We start from the raw sequence: 22,383 nt of genomic DNA, 5'->3' as shown, positions 1-22,383 counted from the left end.
CATTTCCAGTTCTCATAAATATACGTCCCATGCATAGAGACAAAAATCATTCAGATGGTGAACACCTGGTAACCGACATTAACAAGATGCATATAAGAATATCCCCTATCATTCCGGGAAATCCTTCGGACATGATATAAACAACATCGAAGTACTAAAGCATACGGTACTTTGGATGGGGTTCGTTAGGCCCAATAGATCTATCTTTAGGATTCGCGTCAATTAGTAGACTGGTTTACTAATTCTTAGGCTACCAAGCAAAAGGGGCATATTCGGCTTCGATCATTCAACCATATAATGTAGTTTCATTTACTTGTGTCTATTTCGTAAAATATTTATAAAAATTGCGCATGTATTCTCAGCTCAAAAATATAAAAGGGTAAAAAAGGCAAATGAAACTCACCATACTGTATTTTGTAGTAAAAATACATATAACGACATTGAACAAGTATAAGGTTGGCTTTGGATTCACGAACCTATATCATTCATATATGTATTAAAACATATTCTTGTACTCGAATAAATATATATTATTATTAGTGATGTAATTGTTTTATTTATTAATTTATAAGTTTCATTATTTATATATTTTCATTTTGTACATAATAATGTTAATATAGTTAAGTTCTGTATTTTAAATATATTTTTGTATATATAATCTTTAATTATATACTTATAACCTTAACAATATCTTTAAAAAAAACTTTATTTTTATAATAATAATAATAATAATAATAATAATAATAATAATAATAATAATAATAATAATAATAATAATAATAATAATAATAATAATAATAATAATAATAATAATAATAATAATAATAATAATAATAATAATAATAATAATAATAATAATAATAATAATAATAATAATAATAATAATAATAGTAAAGATGTTACTCTTAATGATACTATTAGTTTTAACAAAAATGACAGGTTTGAAAATAATGTTACTTTTAATAATAATAGTATTACTAATAATACTAATACTTATATTTTTAATATTTGTAATAACCTAATAATAATAAATAATAATAATACTATTGAGTAATAGATAACTACCTCATTGAAGTAGCCATAAAAAAATGCCCAAGTGCGGGGTTGAACCCGCAACGTCCCGCTAACCCGATAACATTCTAAACCAATGAATCATTCCATGTTTTTCTGTTGTAATTTGCTAACCAAAACCAATTAACCAGTACAATACTCTTTCCCCTTTTTCTTCTTTTTCAAGAAAAAAAATGCTAGATCTTGCGCTCGAACCAAGACCTCTTGTTTAACAAACACACAATCAACCCGTTGAACCATTCCGTTTTTCTAATTATATTCACACAATCATTTTATTTAATCTATAACTATCTATTTCCCTTTTCTTCCCTTCACTAAACTAAGTCGATGATCACCATTCTCATCCTCGTCTATCATCATACTTATCGTACTGTTATCATTTCTTATCATCTTCATCATTCTCGCCACCTCTTATCATCATATACATCATCACCTTAACTTATCAAGTCATCCATACTATGATCACCATTAACACCATCGTATAATATGATGAAAATAATAACACTTATCCCTAACAACCCTCTATTCAATCTGCTAAAAAAATATATAGGTACCTCACTTTCTTTAAAGTTTACGGCCCAAATTGACACACCAATCCAACCACAATTCAAGGTGTACGTCCCTTTTATCTTTACTGCATAAACCTGTCAAAGTATTTATTAAAGTCTTGGTCACATAAACATAATAATACCAATTGGAAATTTGCAAGTGGGATAGAAGCTTTAATCATAAATGTCCATATCATTGATATCAATATAAATGACCACTTCATTATGAGTGGAGTAGTTGGTTGGCCAAAAGTCACTCATAGTCCCACAATTTTCTTTTCATCATGTAATATAAAAAAAAATGCTGTATCCACTTGGTTGATCACAACATGAGGTTGGCTTCCACTTGATTATTTAAGAAATGCCATTTGTTAGTACTCTATAAATAAGTTGGCCAAAATTTAACTTGTAAATGCACATGGTCGGCCTTCTATTATTTAGTAATTTATTGTGATCGTTTGGACGAAGAAAAATATACGCAGCTTCATGAGTAAATGGGTTGGGTTTGGTGACGCTATTCTGAACAAGAAGTGGTAGCAACAATGAGTGAAGGTGGTGATAATATGTGTTGTTTCTCGGTGGTGATGTCGTTCATCAAGAAGCAAACAGGGAGGTATGTTTATATCTAATATGTATTTTGTATGTACCTATCTATATAGAGAAATATATAGAGCAAGAGTGAAAGGGTGGTAGAAATGGTGGTGGATTGTGGTTGATTTCCTGTGGTTCAGTCGAGTAAAAGGACAGCTGAAATAGAAAACGTTCGCAGCCCAAATTGTAGTTTGGTTGATAGTTTTTTTTTTTTAAATTGCACGGGAATGAGGAGAAGAAAAGAAAAAGAAAGAAAAAGAAGATACCAAAGGTGGTGGCATGTCGGGTGCACATCCTTGAACAAAATAACCAAAGCAAAAATAATAGTGGTCTTAAATCTTAAAGTGGGTTTTATTTATGGTAACGATGGTGCACTGATTTTGTAAGGTGTTGGTGTTTGATGGTTGTTAAAAGAAACGGTCGTAGGGTGTTTGGTTTGGTGATATGTATTTCAAGGTGGTTGATGTTGTTAACGAGTAATAATAGCAAAACTAAAGTGCAGCTGCAAAGTACTCGGGTTTATGTATAATAACGAGTAATTGAATTATTATAAAGCAAGAAACTCGACAGCTGGTTCCATCAGAAACAGAGATGAATAAATCAAGAAGGACGAATGAAAAAATAAATAAATCAAAAGTGGATTAGGACGTTCAACGGATTTTGTCTGATACTCTTGGTAATTTGTTTAAAGATTCAATCAAGCAGACAGATTTAATAGAGTGGAAAGCGATTTTAAACAGATTTTGTATTTATGCATATGTATTTAGTCGCATTTATATGTTTGTATATACATATGCAACTGTATATGTATTTATTTCTGTATATTCGTATTTTGTATATGTATATGCATTTGATTAAATCTTGTATCTAACAGTATTCAAGTATCTGTATATATATGATAATTGTATATCCCCATATTTATATATTTATACTTATAAATTATAATTAACCATATTATTAAATATAATAATACTCTTAATATTATAATAAGAGTAACACAAATATAATAATATTATTGTAAATGATAATGATGATAATTATTATAAATTGTATAACATCAATATTATTAATAACAATAATACTAATTTCAATAATAATATATCAATTTATATGTATCAATTTTTATATTTATATATTATCTATTGATAAAGATACTATATCTATATACAGATAAATGTTCGTGAATCGTCGAGCGCAGTCAAAGGGTACTTGATTGTATGGATATAGTTTCAAAAATTTTGAGACTCAACATTATAGACTTTGCTTATCATGTTGGAGAACATTAATTATGTAAAGATTAAGTTTAAATTTGGTTGGAAATTTCCGGGTCGTCACAGTACCTACCCGTTAAAGAAAATTTCATCCCGAAATTTGATTAGAATGGTCATGATTGACAATAAGAATGTTTTCATGACGAATATGAGTTGGTAAATAGAGTTTTATCACCATTGAGTAATATGGATAAAACGATTCGGTTACTTAAAGAGTACGAGTGAAGCTATCACACAAAAAAAATGAAATGAGAAATAAAACGAATATGACGAATATATTCATTTGACTTTCGACTAGTTCTGACGATTCATGAATAACTATTTGTAAATAGATACATATATATTTAAAAATGTATATATGTATATTTTAATATAATTTGAAATATTATATTATGTAGTTATTAGAATTAGTTTTGTAAAATAAAATGATATAAGTAATAATAAATTTATTATTAAAATAAATATATATAAAGTATATTGAAAATATATATTTGGTTTCGAATTCATTCTGTAAATGCCCGTAGCACTCGTTTGTCATCTTGATAGTTATTAATCAAGTTAAAAACGAACTTATATGATTTTAAAATAAAGAGTGATCCGAAAATGAGTTATATAAGTTATAGGCTTATTAAAAGTATATTTAGGATCTAAATATTTAATTTTAACACTTTTTATATTTTACCCATAAATGAGAGGGACAGTTGATGTAATTTTTATTTATTAAATTAATGCCTAAATTTTATACCATAATGACTGAAATAAATAAAGGAACTTAATTTAAAATTTTGGAATTTATCTGAGTACTTTTTATCCGCCACTGATTTAACAACGGAGTACGGTATTTTCATTCGTGAAAAACTGTCGGTAGAGACTGTGAACTGTTAATGAATGTTCGCTTAGAGATTCATGTGAAATTAATATTTTATGATATTATTATATAAACACTGTTATTGATTGATTACAGTCTGTGATTGAGTACAAATTGTTACTTATCCACCATTTGTCCACCATTTTGTTATTCGTCATAATCAATCAATGATTATTTTTAATTAGCTTTTACATTATAGAACTATATACACATACTGCATGTTTACTTTTCTTTATTGTATTACATTCATATCCATTAACATTCACATTCACATATATACATATATACTAGCAAGAAACCATATATCTTCCGGTGTTTTGATTCATATTCAAGAGACACATCCTTCACCACTTTCAACCTTATATATATATATATATATATATATATATATATATATATATATATATATATATATATATATATATATATATATATATATATTGCAACTGCCACTTTACAGCTACCATTACATCTATTTATGTCCAAGAAGACACATAGTACTGTTTCGTTTCTTGTCGACTGATTCAAGTTACAGCTTCTACTATTGCAGTTTGTTTTTCAACCATCAATCCATCATTGATCATAACCCTCAATTACACCACCACAACCGATGACCACTCATGAACACCATCGAGCACACCAAGAACAACCATGATTAACCTCACCATCGTGTACCATGAACACCACCATGAATCACCATAACCCGTCCTTTTCTCTCTCATTTTCTCTCTCTCTTTTGAGAACCACCACAAACTACCATTATCTCCGTTGGACCACCGGGTTCCCACACCCACTTCCACCATCCTCAAACCCATAACCATCAAATTTTCTGTCTTAAGTTCTTTAAACCGCCACCATGAAAACCAAGAAAACTTCCATCTCTCCTTTTCTCTCTCTAATGTCTCTCTCTTCTTTTATCAAACGTAATCTGCCATCAACCATCGCTGCAATTGCTATGCTATGGTATTATTTTTCACTTTTAATCGACCGACACCATATACTTATTCTTGCTACTGCTGTTGTGGTCTACCTTGAACCGTCACCAATTAACCGTTACTTTTGTTTCCGGTTTACAAACGCCACCACCACCATATCATTCAACCTGCTAGTTATTCTGTTTTCCTTAGCATTTAAACCGTGAACCTTCACAAACCATCATCATATACGCAATTATTCATGATTCTTTTATTATAAAATCGAAAAGATGATAAGTTGATGATGAACTTGAATGATATCGTGTAACGGTGACAACATGATGATTAGTGGTTAAAATTAATAGGGATTGCATTATGGTCGACACTCCCAACTCATCCTTTTGTTTCTGTCGAAGTTCCAAAAAGCCAAATAATCCCCACTCAGAAACTGGATCAGTTACGGAGTATTATTTATTTATTTATTTTTTACTTGGCCATTGAGTAGTTGCTTCATAATGGGCCACATGTTTCTCTTTTCCTCTTTGAAGCCGTGGGTTATATACATATACATATTGTTGGGCCAATTCACTTCATGATGTTGGGCCGTAGAATTGGGTATGATTATGATTATGATTATGATTAACGAAGATGATCATGATCATGATGATGGATAACGATTGATGATTATGACAACGGTGGAGGTTAAGGATGAAGAGGTTGATCGTGATTTCATGATTTTAATGGCGAGATAGAAGAGATAGATGATGATAATGATTAGTGATTAATGATGTTGTACGATTGCGAGTTAAATAAGTTTAGGAGGGTAGTTATTTCAGAAAAATAGAAACGGATTAATGGTTAGAGGGTGATGTCGGGAAACGAGAGGTCATGAGTTCGAGCCTGGGCAAAGGTGTTTATATTTTTTTTCTTTCTAAGACTTGATACATGAAGGTAGTCTTTTTATCATTTTTTTATTATTATTATTTTTGATAATTATTTTTATTATTATTATTATTATTATTATTATTATTATTATTATTATTATTATTATTATTATATTGATATTATTACTATTATTATTACTATTATCTTTATCACTTTTATTATTATAATTATCATTATTAACATATAACATTTTTATCATTTTATTATTAGTATTATCTTTATTATTAAAAGTATTATTATTTTTATTATTATCATTACTATTAATATTTTTAACGAAAAAATGTTATCTATATAAAATTATACTACAAGTCAACTAATATTACATATTAATATATATTTTTTAACTAATATATTACCATTTATGTTAATAAAACTCTAATTAAATTATATATCATATAATTATTATAAGTATAATTGTATTTGAAAAATACAAAATTTTAATAAATTACAAAATATAAGTAAACTTAGTTGATTAATTGAGATATGTGTTAACATATATATACATGATATAGGTTCGTGAATTCCGAGGCCAACCCTATAATTGTTCAATGTCGTCATATGTATTTTTACTACAAAATACATTAGGTGAGTTCATTTGATTCCCTTTTACTCTTTACATTTTTGGGACTGAGAATACATGCGCTACTTTTACAACTGCTTTATTAAATGCTTTTGAAATACATTTTGAACTGCGAATACATGAAATGCTTTTATAAATGTTTGACGAGATAGACATAAGAAAAACATTCCTCGAATGAATTATGTGGACGTGATAATTGCCACCATTGAATTATGTGGACGCGATAATTGCCACAATTGATATGAATATTTTTCCTCTGATTATTATTGCTTGGTAACCTAAGAATTAGAATCGGGTATGGCCATAATTCACGCGAATCCTAAAGGTAGCTACCGGGTTTAACACCCCCACCCAGAATGATCACTAGACGGAAGAGCAAGTGGGTGTGGTGTTTAGTACTTCGAAGTTTATATGATTATTATACAGATGAGATGTTCTATTTTGGGGATATTATTATGCGCATTATATGTTAAGGTCGGTTACCAAGCCAAGCTATGAAAGCAATGAAAAGTGAATGTTATGTATCGAGAGAATGATTTTATACACAGGTTATGTGTATGTTATTTTTGTGCACAAGATATGTGTACGGTTACTAAGATTTATGAAAGATGATTTCGTACACGAGAAATGTGTACTGTATTTAAAAGATATTGCATGTACATTACATGTGGGTATAGGATTCGGGCCCATTTGTATCATGCAGGATTTAAATCTTGTGGTCTATCAAAATAATGAATTTTATTGTTTACGATAAACTTATGAACTCACCAACCTTTTAGTTGACACTTGAAAGCATGTTTATTCTCAGGTACGAAAGAAATCTTCCGCTGTGCATTTGCTCATTTTAAAGATATTACATGGAGGCGTTCATGGCATATAGAGGGCAGAATCTCGCAATGAGACCATCTGATGAAGACTTCGTCTAGATGGATTAGGACGGGCCTTTACAGTTGGTATCAGAGCGGTGGTCTTAGCGAACCAGGTCTTGCATTAGTGTGTCTAACTAGTAGTTGTTTAGATGCATTAGTGAGTCTGGACTTCGACCGTGTCTGCATGTCAAAAGTTTTGCTTATCATTTAGGGTCGAAAATTATTTGCTTATCATCCTTAAAGTCTAGACAAGTCTTACTGCCTCTATTGCATAGACAGTGTATAGATAAATTCATATCTTAGCGTATCTATTATTGTTACCTTTGCCTGACTGTTTTCGTAGATTTCTCCGTAACTTATGGGATTTTAGTATTATATATGCATATGTAAATTTTGTATTGCAGGTTACTAATCTACATCCTATAATCTATTTCTTATCGAAAATCCATCATCTGATCGTATGAGATGAATCCCTCAACCAGTTCGAGTCCCTTAGATTCCGATAGCTATTCTGATAGTTATTCCGACAGCTATTCCGATATGGATTTCCACTAGAACTCCGAAAGCAGTGTGACCGAAATGGATCAACCAATCAGCCATCCCCAATTCATCTGATGGATTTATGATCGACTTAATCAATGGAGACGCGAAGAAGGCGACCCCTTCCACCAGCCGAACTTACCTCTTGGCGATGAACATGAAGCACTTACTGGCGAACCTATCCGAAACACCATTTTCAGCCTCATTTCCACGGTAGCTCGTCACGATTATATTCTATCCACAATTCTAAACCTTACTCAGCCGCTCATTCCGACCGACAATCATTTCGGAATAATGGAAGAAGTCAACGGGCTTCGCGCCCGAGTTGTATCCTTGGAAAATATGGTGCAAAATTTACCAGCTTCAGCAACATCACCGGCACCAACAGTACCATCAGTAACAGCACCAGTACCATCAACCGTCCATGCCTCAACATCTGATTCTGTACCTCGAGTATAATCATCGTTCTACGTATCGTTCTACATCAATTATCTTCGTTCTTCATGGCAATTAAGTAATCTCTAAATGTTTTAGAGATTACGTATTCTAGTTCTAACGGTAAACCAAAGGAGTTTAATATCATATTAACTCAATGAATCCGTGATTACATCTGAAGAAAATATATATGTATATATGTTTTCATAAAGATTGTAATTAAAAATTCTTTGGTAAAAAGTATTAATTGTGAAAATATTTTAACGGGTAGGTAATACCCGAGGAATATTCAGATTTCACATTAATAAGTTACACTGTACATTCTTCGAAGCTGATTCAACAGTCGTTTACTATCCTACTTACATCCACCGATATACAAATCCGTTCACCACAGAATAACCATATTCATCCAATTTCATATTGGGATTTTGATTTATCAGAATCCAACAAGTGGCATAATGAAGAAAACATTTGACAAAATAAAATTTGTTAGAAATAAACAAATTAATTATGAGAAATTTTATTAAGAATCTACGCTAACTGTTCCTAGCTAATTGTTCCTAGCTAACTGATTACATTTTATTTATCGCAATTTAATTATCGCAATTTACATTCTAGCAATTTTATTTATCATCATTTAATTTCTGTTATTTACTTTACGCAATTTATTTATCGTCATTTAATTTCTGTTATTTATTTTTACGCATTTTAAATATCGGGACACGTATACAAGGTTTTGACATATCATATCGACGCATATATATATATATATATATATATATATATATATATATATATATATATATATATATATATATATATATATATATATATATATATATATATATATATATATATATATATTGGAATAACCATAGACACTCTATATGCTGTAATGATCGAGTTCGCTATACAGGGTTGAGGTTGATTCTATAATAATATATATACTTTGAGTTGTGATCGAGTCTGAGACATGTACACGGGTCACGATACGTATTAATCAATTCGAATATTATATGTTAAACTATATATAAATTATTGGACTGTTAACTGTGGACTATCGACTGTGGACGAATAATATTGGACAATTAAAAGGAATTAAAATACTGATTATAACATATGAAATTAAATAATTCTTCAAGTTTGCCACTTGATTTCATCTTAAACCTCATTTGTATCTTGACGATTCCAATCTGCGTTCAAACTTTCATGATTCTTGAAAACACCCCAATCGAGAGGATGAACCAACCGCACTTCATCTACGAAAGAAAAGATTTATGCATATAGTTATGCACCTGAAAAACTCTCGGAAACTGAGTAAACGTTTAACACGTAGCTGTGCTAATTCCTTAGTGTTATTATTACCCAAAATAACTTAATAATTCCTTTCAAAGTAGCAAATTTTGTCACAGCTCCAGCAAGACAATTTCGACTTTTCATTCTAAACAACCTTATTATAACCTTGATTTATATGTGTGCTCTTTTATTGTTACCGGGGAACCTTTTATATTCCACCATATTACCCTCAGCGTTTAATCATCTAAAAACTCAATTCTCCTGAAACCATCTCGACGATTCAGATATGGCTGCATTAAATGCAAAGGAAACATTAAAATTATGCCTAAATGGCCAAGAGTTTGATGATAAAGAATGGAGTGTTGGGAACGCTTGATAGAAAATTTGGTACTGAAAAACGGATTGAGCTAACCATGAAGGAGACCAAGGACAAATACAAGGACCAAACCCTATATTCAAAGAATCCAGATAATTCTATATCCGATGAAATCTTTAGTGAATATCTTGCTCCGAAGTCATGTTAAATTCTTGCAGAAAATTTTCCTTCATCAACTTTCGAACTTAGAAACTCCAAAATATCATCATAAATATCTTCGATATTTCTGAGGATATTTTCATAAATAATCTTGTCCGAAATTATCTACCTCTTCGTGTTTTCTGTATTCCATTATATTGGAAACTTCTGTAAAATCTAAGTATAAATTATGAATGAATTGTGGAGAAGTGTTGGGAATTGGAGCATGGGTTAGTATAATATAATGACGTTTGGCCAACGTGATTATATTACAGTAAGTCATGCTGAGTTTCTAATGAAACGTGATAATGGTTCACAGTAGATCATACCATTATCATGTGCCATGTTACATAACTCTTTCATTCAAATTAACCTCTGAACATATCAAGAAAATATATTCTTGATAGTTTTATTCTCAGTGATTCTGGTAATTTGACAAATCAAATCGTGCTATTACGTTCTTTCTTGATTAGAACATTAAATTCATTCGAAACTCCATACTTACGAATTCTGGACCGTTACTCGCTTTACTAGAGATCGAGAAGAGAATAAAAAGGCAAAGAGCTCCGAAACATAAGGGAAGATATAAAACCCGACAACAACACAGAAATCACAAACCGTGTACATAAATACGAATAGCAATATAAAGATACGGTATAATTAAGAATAGTATCACCCCAAGGTAATAGTAGAAGTAAACAGATTTTTCTGGAGGAAGATTGAAAAAAAAAAGGATGACAGAAATGATAATTAGAAAAAATATCAAGGATTAGAACGGGATTAAGCATTTTCACAATCTTTTGGAAGTATGAACTAAGAAAGAAAGTATAGGAATGGTGAGAATAATGGAACGGGAGAGCTTAATTTATAATGGAAATATCAGAAATCGAGGCAGATCCCCGTATTTAATTATAGAAATCTTAATTTCCTTATTCGCCGAAGAATCAATTCTTTTAGATTTCGAAGATTTTCTTTTAAATCCCTTGAATTCCGGAATTCAATCAAGACAACATCAAAAGTTAAGACGCACCTAATTTTCTAAATTTCATTCTGACTACGTCAAAAGATATGACGAAATTTTATTTTCTCATTTCACTCTTCTATGATAGCTTCACTCGTATTCTTCACATAATCGAATCGTTTTATATATTAATCAATAATGATAAAGCTCTATCTATCAGCTCACAATTGTCATGAAAACATTTTTATTGTTAGCCATGATAACCACACTCAAATTTCGAGACGAAATTTCTTTAACGGGTAGGTACTGTGACGACCCGGAAATTTCCGACCAAATTCAAACTTAATCTTTATATTTTTCCGACACGTTAAGCAAAGTCTGTAATATGCGTCTCGAAAAAGTTTGAACTGTTTCATATATTCATTTGACTTTCGATTAGTTCCGACGATTCACGAATAACTATTTGTAAATAGATACATATATATTTAAAAATGTGTATATGTATATTTTAATATAATTTGAAATATTATATTATGTAGTTATTAGAATTAATTTTGTAAAATAAAATGATATAAGTAATAATAAATTTATTATTAAAAAAAATATATATAAAGTATATTGAAAATATATATTTGGTTTCGAATTCATTCTGTAAACGCTCGTAGCACTCGTTTGTCATCTTGATAGTTATTAATCAAGTTAAAAACGAACTTATATGATTTTAAAATAAAGAGTGATCCAAAAATGAGTTATATAAGTTATAGGCTTATTAAAAGTATATTTAGGATCTAAATATTTAATTTTAACACTTTTTATATTTTACCCATAAATGAGAGGGACAGTTGATGTAATTTTTATTTATTAAATTAATGCCTAAATTTTATACCATAATGACTGAAATAAATAAAGGAACTTAATTTAAAAATTTGGAATTTATCTGAGTACTTTTTATCCGCCACTGATTTAACAACGGAGTACGATATTTTCATCCGTGAAAAACTGTCGGTAGAGACTGTGAACTGTTAATGAATGTGCGCTTAGAGATTCATGTGAAATTAATATTTTATGATATTATTATATAAACGCTGTTATTGATTGATTACAGTCTGTGATTGAGTACAAATTGTTACTTATCCACCATTTGTCCACCATTTTGTTATTCGTCATAATCAATCAATGATTATCTTTAATTAGCTTTTACATTATAGAACTATATACACATACTGCATGTTTACTTTTCTTTATTGTATTACATTCATATCCACTAACATTCACATTCACATATATACATATATACTAGCATGAAACCATATATCTTCCGGTGTTTCGATTCATATTCAAGAGACACATCCTTCACCACTTTCAACCTCTACTTCAATCATCACCATAAAGTGCTACTGCAACTGCCACTTTACATCTACCATTACATCTATTTATGTCGAAGAAGACTATTCAAGTTACAGCTTCTACTATTGCAGTTTGTTTTTCAACCATCAATCCATCATTGATCATAGCCCTCAATTACACCACCACAACCAATGACCACTCATGAACACCATCAAGCACACCAAGAACAACCATGATTAACCTCACCATCGTGTACCATGAACACCACCGTGAATCACCATAACCCATCCTTCTCTCTTTCATTTTTTCTCTCTCTCTTTTCAGAACCACCACAAACCACCATTATCTCTGTTGGACCACCGGGTACCCACACCCACTTCTACCATCCTCAAACCCATAACCATCAAATTTTCTGTCTTAAGTTCTTTAAACCGCCACCATGAAAACCAAGAAAACTTCCATCTCTCCTTCTCTCTCTCTAACGTCTCTATCTCTTCTTTTATCAAACATAATCCACCATTAACCATCGCTGCAATTGCTATGCTATGGTATTATTTTTCTGTTTTAATCGACCGACACCATATACTTATTCTTGCTACTTCCGTTGAGGTCTACCTTGAACCGTCACCAATTAACCGTTACTTTTGTTTCCGGTTTACAAACGCCACCACCACCATATCATTCAACCTGCTAGTTATTCTGTTTTCCTTCCCATTTAAACCGTGAACCTCCACAAACCATCACCATATATGCAATTATTCATGATTCTTTTATTATAAAATCGAAAAGATGATAAGTTGATGATGAAATTGAATGATATTGTGTAACGGTGACAACATGATGATTACTGGTTAAAATTAATAGGGATTGCATTATGGCCGACACTCCCAACTCATCCTTTTGTTTGTGTCGAAGTTCCAAAAAGCCAAACAAACCCCACTCAGAAACTGGATCAGTTACGGAGTATTATTTATTTATTTATTTTTTACTTGGCCATCAAGTAGTTGCCTCATAATGGGCCACAGGTTTCTGTGTATATCTGTGGATGTAAATAGGATTGTAAATGACTGTTGAATCAGATTCGAAGAATGTACAGTGTAACTTATTAATGTGAAATCAAAATATTCCTCTGGTATTACCTACCCGTTAAAATATTTTCACCATTAACAGTTTGTACAAAAGAAATTTTAATTACAATCTTTATGAAAACATATGTACATGTATATTTTCTTCAGATGTAATCATGGATTTAATGAGTTAATATGATATTAAACTCATTTGGTTTACGGTTAGAACTAGAGTACATAATCTCTAAAACATTAGAGGTTACATAACCATCATGTCGAGCGAAAATAAATGATGTAGAACGTCATGTAGAACGATGATTATGCTCGAGGTGCATAATGAGATGTTAAGGCGTGTGATGTTGAAACTTAGGTTGTTGGTGGTACTGTTGGTGCCGGTGATGTTGCTGAAGCTGATAAGTTTTGCACCATATTCTCCAAATTGATTACTCGAGCGCGATGTTCGTTGACTTCTTCTATTATTCTGGGATAATTGTCGGTCAGAACGAGCGGATGAGCAAGGTTTTGAATTTGAGATAGTATATAATCATGGCGAGATATTTGGGTAATGAGGGAGAAAATAGTATTACGAACAGGTTCGCCTGTAAGTGTTTCAGGTTCTTCGCCAAGAGATGAAATCGGTTGGTGGAAGGGATCGCCTTTTTCACGTCTCCATTGATTAAGTCGACTACGAACCCATCAGATGAATTGGGGATGGCTGATTGGTTGATTCATTCTGGTGATGCTGCTTTCGGAGCTTAGGTGAACATTCATGTCGGAATATCAGTTGGAATCCGAGAAATTCGAACTGGTTGAGAGATCCATCTCGTACGATCAGATGGAGGATTTTCGATATGAATTAGGTTATAGGGTGTAGATTAGTACCCTGCAATACATAATTTACATATGCATAAATAATACTAAAATCCCATAAGTTACGGAGGAATCTACGGAAGCTGTCAGGAAAAGGTAACAATAACAGATACGCTAAGATATGAATTTATCTATACATTTTCTATGCAATAGAGGCAGTTCATCGCATTTAATTGAAGAGATCTTAATCTCCTTATTCCCCGAAGAATCAGATCTCACTCAGATTTCAAAGATTTTCTTTTAAATCCCTTGAATTCCGGAATTCAACCGAGACAACGTCAAAAGTTAAGACGAACCTTATTTTTCTAAATTCAACCCTGACTACGTCAAAAGTTAAATCTCTATCTGAATCTTTTGTGATAACTTCACTCGTACGCATCGAGTAACCGATTTATCCTATCCATATTACCCAACAGTAATAAAACTCTATTTATCAACTCATATTCCTCGTGAAAACATTCTTATTGTCAGCCATGACGATCTCTATCAAATTTCGGGACGAAATTTCTTTAACGGGTAGGTACTGTGACGACCCGGTAATTTTCGACCAAATTTAAACTTAATCTTAATATGTTTCCGACACGATAAGCAAAGTCTGTAGTGATGAGTCTCAGAAAGTTTGAACTGTTTCATGTATACATTTTACCTTTAGACTGTGCTCGACGATTCACGAACAATTGTATGTAAATAAAAGGGTACATATAATATAATATAACGAAAGTATATATAATAATGGGAAATAGTAAAATACAACTGAAACATTAGAATTAGGTATGTAAAATAAAATACAAATTAATCAATTGAGTTGAATATGTAAAGTAGTATATAAAACAATGAAGTTGTTAGTAAAATAAATATATATATGACTTCTATAATATTACATGTATATTGTAAAATACATAAAATATCTATATATTAATTATGTAATACATTAGATAGCTAGTAAATGTGATAAAGTTAATAAATTGTAATAATAACATGTTAAATGTAATTACAAGTTAGAAATAAATGTTATAGCAATTTCAATAGTAATATCAAAATTATTATCAATATAACATACAAAAGTGAAACTTGATATATATAAATTGATACAGTATTATTATGAATAAAATTATCATCATTAAAAATCATTATTATTATTAGTTCCATTATTATTATTAAAATTGATATTAAATATTAATATTATAAAATTAATCTTATTATATTTTCTTTATATATCTAAAATACAGATATAGATATAAACAATACAAGGTTATATTTATACTGATATATATAAATACATATACAATTACAGAATTTCAGATATATATAAAAAATACATATATAAATACAATTATATACATATATAACTTCAATTATTTGCTCGCGTATTATATTTTTTTTATATCTGATTCGGTTCCTTTTTCTTTTCTTTCTTATTTGTATTTGCTGTTACACTTGTGAATGAAGCTGTCGACTTCCAACAGCCCTACCACAAGACTTTGATCGATCATATTTGTGGTATCAATTCTTCAAACAGCCTTATATCACCCATTCCTGCTAATTGATAAGGAGCAGATACATTTTTTTTTTCTTTTCTTTCTTTATTCTTTTTTCCCTGCTACGACCCATTTAATCAAAAACTCAATCTTGGATCATTTATCAAAATCTAAAATTACAGTTGAGTTAGGAATCGTCCAAATAAAATTCCTGTAAGTTTTCTGGTTCCAATTCTTCTTAATGACATCGAATTTTGAGGTCAAAGTTTAAAGTTTTAAAAGTCAACAAATGTTCATCTATCAAATTCGCATTTTCTGTGATGAATTAATTTAAACTAACGATTCCAATTGTTTCTAGGATTGATTTAAAATATATTTCGTGTTTTAAGCTTTGTCTAATACATTCTTAAAATTGAAATCAATTTTTTTTATATAAAAAAAATTGCGACAGCAGCATACCTGCTGTATCCTTTTAATTTTTTTTTTTAAATCTATTTAATCATATATAATTGTTTATATGTTAGTCATTAAGTCCAAAATTCGATTTATCAATTATTTATAAGATTAAAAGGGTGGTTAGTCGATTGGGTTTAGTGTGAGGAAGAAGAAGGAAGAGGAAACAGAGAATCGGATTATATATATTTAGTTAGGATAGATATCAGAAAAACAGAAGGCAGGCGAGTGGTTTGGGTGTGTTACGGGTTAGCGAGAGGTCGCGGGTTCAATCCCTCCTCGTGACAATTCTTTTTAGAAAAAGTTTTTGAGGTAGTTCTTTTCATTAAAATTTTATTATTATTATTTTTATTGTTATTATTATTATTAGTATTATGTTAATTATTATTATAACTAGTATTATTATTGTTATTGTTATGTTATTGTTATTGTTATTATTATTGCTAGTATTATAATTACTATTATTATTAGTATTACTATTAGTACTAATATTATCATTTTTAAAACTAGTAGTATTATCATTAGTAACACTATCATTATAGTATTATTATTGATATTATTATTAACAGAATTTTGAACATATTAATAACCTTTATATTACAAAATTTATAATAAAAGTAGACACGGCAATAATTATGAATATGGTTATAATTTTAAATTATAGGAATTATAGATATAAGTTTAGAAACTAAACATGAAATTTATGATAAATCTGATTATTATTATTAACACTGCTATTATTTTTATTGTTATCAGTAGTTTTATTATTATGTAAGTACTAAAACCAGTATCATGACTACCATTAACAGTAAAATCAATATTGCTACAAGTATTATTATTAATATCACCATTATTATTACTATGATTCTTATTATAATTATTATTATAAGTAATGTTATTATTAATATTATCATTATCATTATAAACAAATACAACTTTTATCTACTATATTATTAAGTATATAAAAAGATACATATAAGTAATATTACATATAAGTATGAATATATTATATTAACAATTTTTATATAAATATTCATATAAAACAAATTAGATATTTTTAACATATATATATTTATATAACTATATAATTAATAATCATTTTCAAATATATATACAAATTAACTAAATAATAAATAAAGTTATAATATATGAAATGGTTCGATTACGATTATATGTATTTGTGACAACCCGGAAATTTCCAACCAAATTTAAACTTTAATCTTTATATGTTTCCGACACGATAAGCAATATTTGTTAAGTTAAATTTCAAGAATTTTAAACTATGTTCATACATTCATTCAACCTCGACCAAGTTCCAAAGATTCACGAACCATTAAACGAATATGATTATATTTGTATATGTGTATATATATTATAACTTGAAACATAAACAAAATATTAGATTAAATACTTTATATGATTGTATCTGTTTCAAAATGTTTATCAATGGAATTAGAAGATAAGATCAAATGATTGAATTATCAAATATATTGAATTATGATTACAAGTCTCTGTTGAAAGGCCCACGTTGATTTGAGAAATCTTTCCATTTTAACAATATTCGGAAAATGGTAAAGTGATTTATAAATAAGAACAAATTGTCAATCATTGAGAACTAGACAAAGGATAGTGGAAGATTGAATCTCATAAAGACTCGATTGATCTATTTAGTTTTAAACGTACAAAAACGTTTTCAGTTTAAAAAGAATTTTATTATTAAAACGTATATAACTTTTATAAATATCTAGAACCACTTTTGACAACTCATTACTTAACTACTATGATAAAGATAACGATATTTATATTTTATTTTATATATATAACGATTTAAATTAATATTATATATATTTATACGCGTATTATACGTACATAGTTTTATACTTTTACTATACTTAAGCTTTACCTTTACTTTATTTTTACTTTACTTTAACTTTAATAATTCACTTTAATAATTCATACTTTAATAATTCACTTTAATAATTCATACTTTAATAATTCACTTTAATAATTCATACTTTAATAATTCACTTTAATAATTCATACTTTAATAATTCACTTTAATAATTCATACTTTAATAATTCACTTTAATAATTCAAAAATCTATTATAAATAGAATTCAATAGGTTTCATTATTTCATAGAAACTTGAAAATATTTTTCTCTAAACTCTCTCAATCGATTTACATATATATATTTACTCCGTATTATTTCAAGATATTATTAGTATACATAAAATATTACGACGGAGTGCTGTCCGAGTGATTTCGAAATTGTTTTTCGAGTGGGATAGGATTAAGGAAATTATGGGTTATAGCTATGGAGGTGATTAAGTATGGTTCATGGGTATGCTCGTGAGGTCAATATAGTGTTTATCATTTCCGTTGCGTCTACGTACCTTTCCTGCAATATTGAATCTCAATATTGATACGTGAGTACTCATAATTTAACTTTTACATACTAATAGTGTATCCCTGACTAGTGCTCGAGTATTTAGGATTATGCATGCTTGTACTTTTAATATTGCCCTTAGACAAGTTAGGTTGAATGTTGAATTAGTTACACTTACGGTTGAGATAAGGTATAAGATATGCATGTCCTTGGAAAGCTAGCGAAAAATTAAGAACTTTTCCTTTAGATATCGAATGGTTTCGATGAACGGATTAGAAGTTATAATCAATTGAATTTTCAATATTTTTATTAAAAATGATTATTATTATCGTCGTTTTTATCGTCGTTCTAGTTTTATCTTATTATTATGATTATTATTATCTTTATCAATAAAAGGGATTTATCATTAAAAATTGTTATTTTTTTTATTATTACTATCGTTATTATCGTTAAAGTTATAATTAATATTATTATTATTATCCAATTATTATTATTAGTATTATTATTATTATTATCGTTATTAATATATATCATTATTTAAAAATGGTTATTGTTATTGTTATTATTATTATTATTACTATATTATCATTAAGATAATTATTAGTATTATCGTTAATAATGTTATAGTAACTATCATTATTAATATTAGTGTATTTAAAACAAATATTTGTAACACCTAATTATTTTGATTACTATTATTATCATTATTATGAACACGATATAAAAGACGATTAAAAGCTATTAAATGAAACGATTAGGAAATAATGAGTAAGAGTATCATGATGAAATTAAAATATTATAAGATATTGATTTAGATAAAATTATCGTTCTTATTATTTTTATCATTACTATTATTATTAAAAGTATCGTTAGTATTAAAACTATCATTTTAACAAAAATTATCATTTTAATAGAAATGTCATTGTTACTATAAAATATCATTATTATTATTATTTTAAATAGAATTATTATTTTAAAGATAATATTAAAAATTATCGTAAATATTAAAGTTATCATAATTAGAATTATCGTTTTATCATAATGTCATCTTAGTAATTATAAATATTGATATTTTTATAATAATTATTATTATTACAAAATAATACAACTTTTACTTACTATCATTATAGATATTATTTTATCAAATAAATATGTGATACAAACATATTTTACTACGTGTAATAACTTACTTTAATAATAACTATCATATTATCTTTATGATATTAAATGAACCCTATAAATTTTATTACTTAATATATATAAAAGTATATTTTATTATATAAATTTAATATAAAATTTTATTTATTAATAAATAAATTATATTATTTACTCTAATAAATCTTTTAAAAATATTTAAAAATATAAAATGACGATATTTAAACTATATATTAATCATGTATAGATTTTTGGAAATTATTTTGAGTCAAATTTACTTTTGTTGACTTTTGCATATTAGTATCGAGCATTAAGATTGTGGTACACTATGACTTAACCTAATTTGTTAGACAAATATTGACCAACACATAAATATATATAATTAATTTAGGTTCGTGAATCCGAGGCCAACCTTGCACTTGTTCAATGACGTTATATGTATTTTTACTACGAAATACAGTATGGTGAGTTTCATTTGCCTTTTTACCCTTTATATTTTTGGGACTGAGAATACATGCGCTTTTATAAATGTTTGACGAAATAGACACAAGTAATTGAAACTACATTCTATGGTTGAATTATCGAAATCGAATATGCCCCTTTTTATTAAAGTCTGGTAATCTAAGAATTAGGGAACAGACACCCTAATTGACGCGAATCCTAAAGATAGATCTATTGGGCCTAACAAACCCATCCAAAGTACCGGATGCTTTAGTACTTCGAAATTTATATCATGTCCGAAGGAGGATCCCGGAATGATAGGGGATATTCTTATATGTATCTAGTTAATGTCGGTTACCAGGTGTTCACCATATGAATGATTATTTTTGTCTCTATGCATGGGACATATATTTATGAGAACTGAAAATGAAATTCTTGTGGTCTATTAAAATGATGGAAATAAATGATTATGATAAACTAATGAACTCACCAACCTTTTGGTTGACACTTTAAAGCATGTTTATTCTCAGGTGTTAAAGAAATCTTCCGATGTGCATTTGCTCATTTTAAAGATATTACTTGGAGTCTTTCATAGCATATTTCGAAGAACATTGCATTCGAGTCATTGAGTTCATCAAAGATTATTATTAAATCAATTTATAGTTGGATAGTGGATATTATGAAATGGTATGCATGCCTGTCAATTTTCGATGTAAAGAAAGATTGTCTTTTAAAAACGAATGCAATGTTTGTAAAATGTATCATATAGAGATCAAATACCTCGCAATGTAATCAATATTGTGAATCGTTTATAATGTATATGAACGGGTCCTTTCAGTATTAATGAATATACAAATAATATAAGTTCGTGAATCCGAGGCCAACCCTGCTTTGTTCGATGGCGTCCAATGTATTTTTACTACAAAATACAGTATTTTGAGTTTCAATTGCCTTTTTACCCTTTATATTTTTGGACTGAGAATACATGCGCAATTTTTATAAATGTTTTACGAAATAGACACAAGTAATCGAAACTACATTATATGGTTGAATGATCGAAGCCGAATATGCCCCTTTTTGCTTGGTAACCTAAGAATTAGTAAACCGGTCTACTAATTGACGCGAATCCTAAAGATAGATCTATGGGCCCGACGAACTCCATCCAAAGTACCGGATGCTTTAGTACTTCGATGTTGTTTTATATCATGTCCGAAGGATTTCTCGGAATGATAGGGGATATTCTTATATGCATCTTGTTAATGTCGGTTACCAGGTGTTCAATCCATATGAATGATATTTTTGTCTCTATGCATGGGACGTTTATTTATGAGAACTGAAAATGAAAATCTTGTGGTCTATTAAAATGATGGAAATAATTATTTATGTTAAACTAATGAACTCACCAACCTTTTGGTTGACACTTTAAAGCATGTTTATTCTCAGGTATGAAAGAAGTCTTCCGCTGTGCAATTGCTCATTTTAAAGATATTACTTGGAGTCATTCATGACATATTTCAAAAGACATTGCATTCGAGTCGGTGAGTTCATTAAGATTATTATTAAGTCAATTATAGTTAGATATATTATAAAATGGTATTGCATGCCATCAAATTTCGATGTAATGAAAGATTGTCTTTTCAAAAACGAATGCAATGTTTGTAAAATGTATCATATAGAGGTCAAGTACCTCGCGATGTAATCAACTGTTGTGAAGCGTTTATAATCGATATGGACTTCGTCCGGATGGATTAGGACGGGTCTCTACAATTATTATGCGCATT

At 29.0% G+C, this 22,383-nt stretch overlaps 1 long non-coding RNA gene across 2 annotated transcripts in view; it reads right to left on the bottom strand.

Annotated features, from left to right (window-relative positions):
* Positions 1–401: 401 nt before the first annotated feature.
* LOC139847719 (uncharacterized) overlaps positions 402–22,383 on the bottom strand; it is a 69,059-nt gene continuing 47,077 nt past the window's right edge. For both annotated transcript variants that reach the window (XR_011759633.1, XR_011759634.1), the window contains exons 5-6: positions 1,066–1,715; positions 402–476 (exon numbers count right to left, since the gene is read on the bottom strand). This is a non-coding gene — a long non-coding RNA (uncharacterized lncRNA). The remainder of the gene's footprint in view (positions 477–1,065; positions 1,716–22,383) is intronic.

Source organism: Rutidosis leptorrhynchoides, chromosome 5 (assembly GCF_046630445.1).
Source record: "Rutidosis leptorrhynchoides isolate AG116_Rl617_1_P2 chromosome 5, CSIRO_AGI_Rlap_v1, whole genome shotgun sequence".
NCBI lineage: Eukaryota > Viridiplantae > Streptophyta > Magnoliopsida > Asterales > Asteraceae > Rutidosis > Rutidosis leptorrhynchoides.
This window is presented reverse-complemented; position numbering and strand designations above follow the sequence as displayed.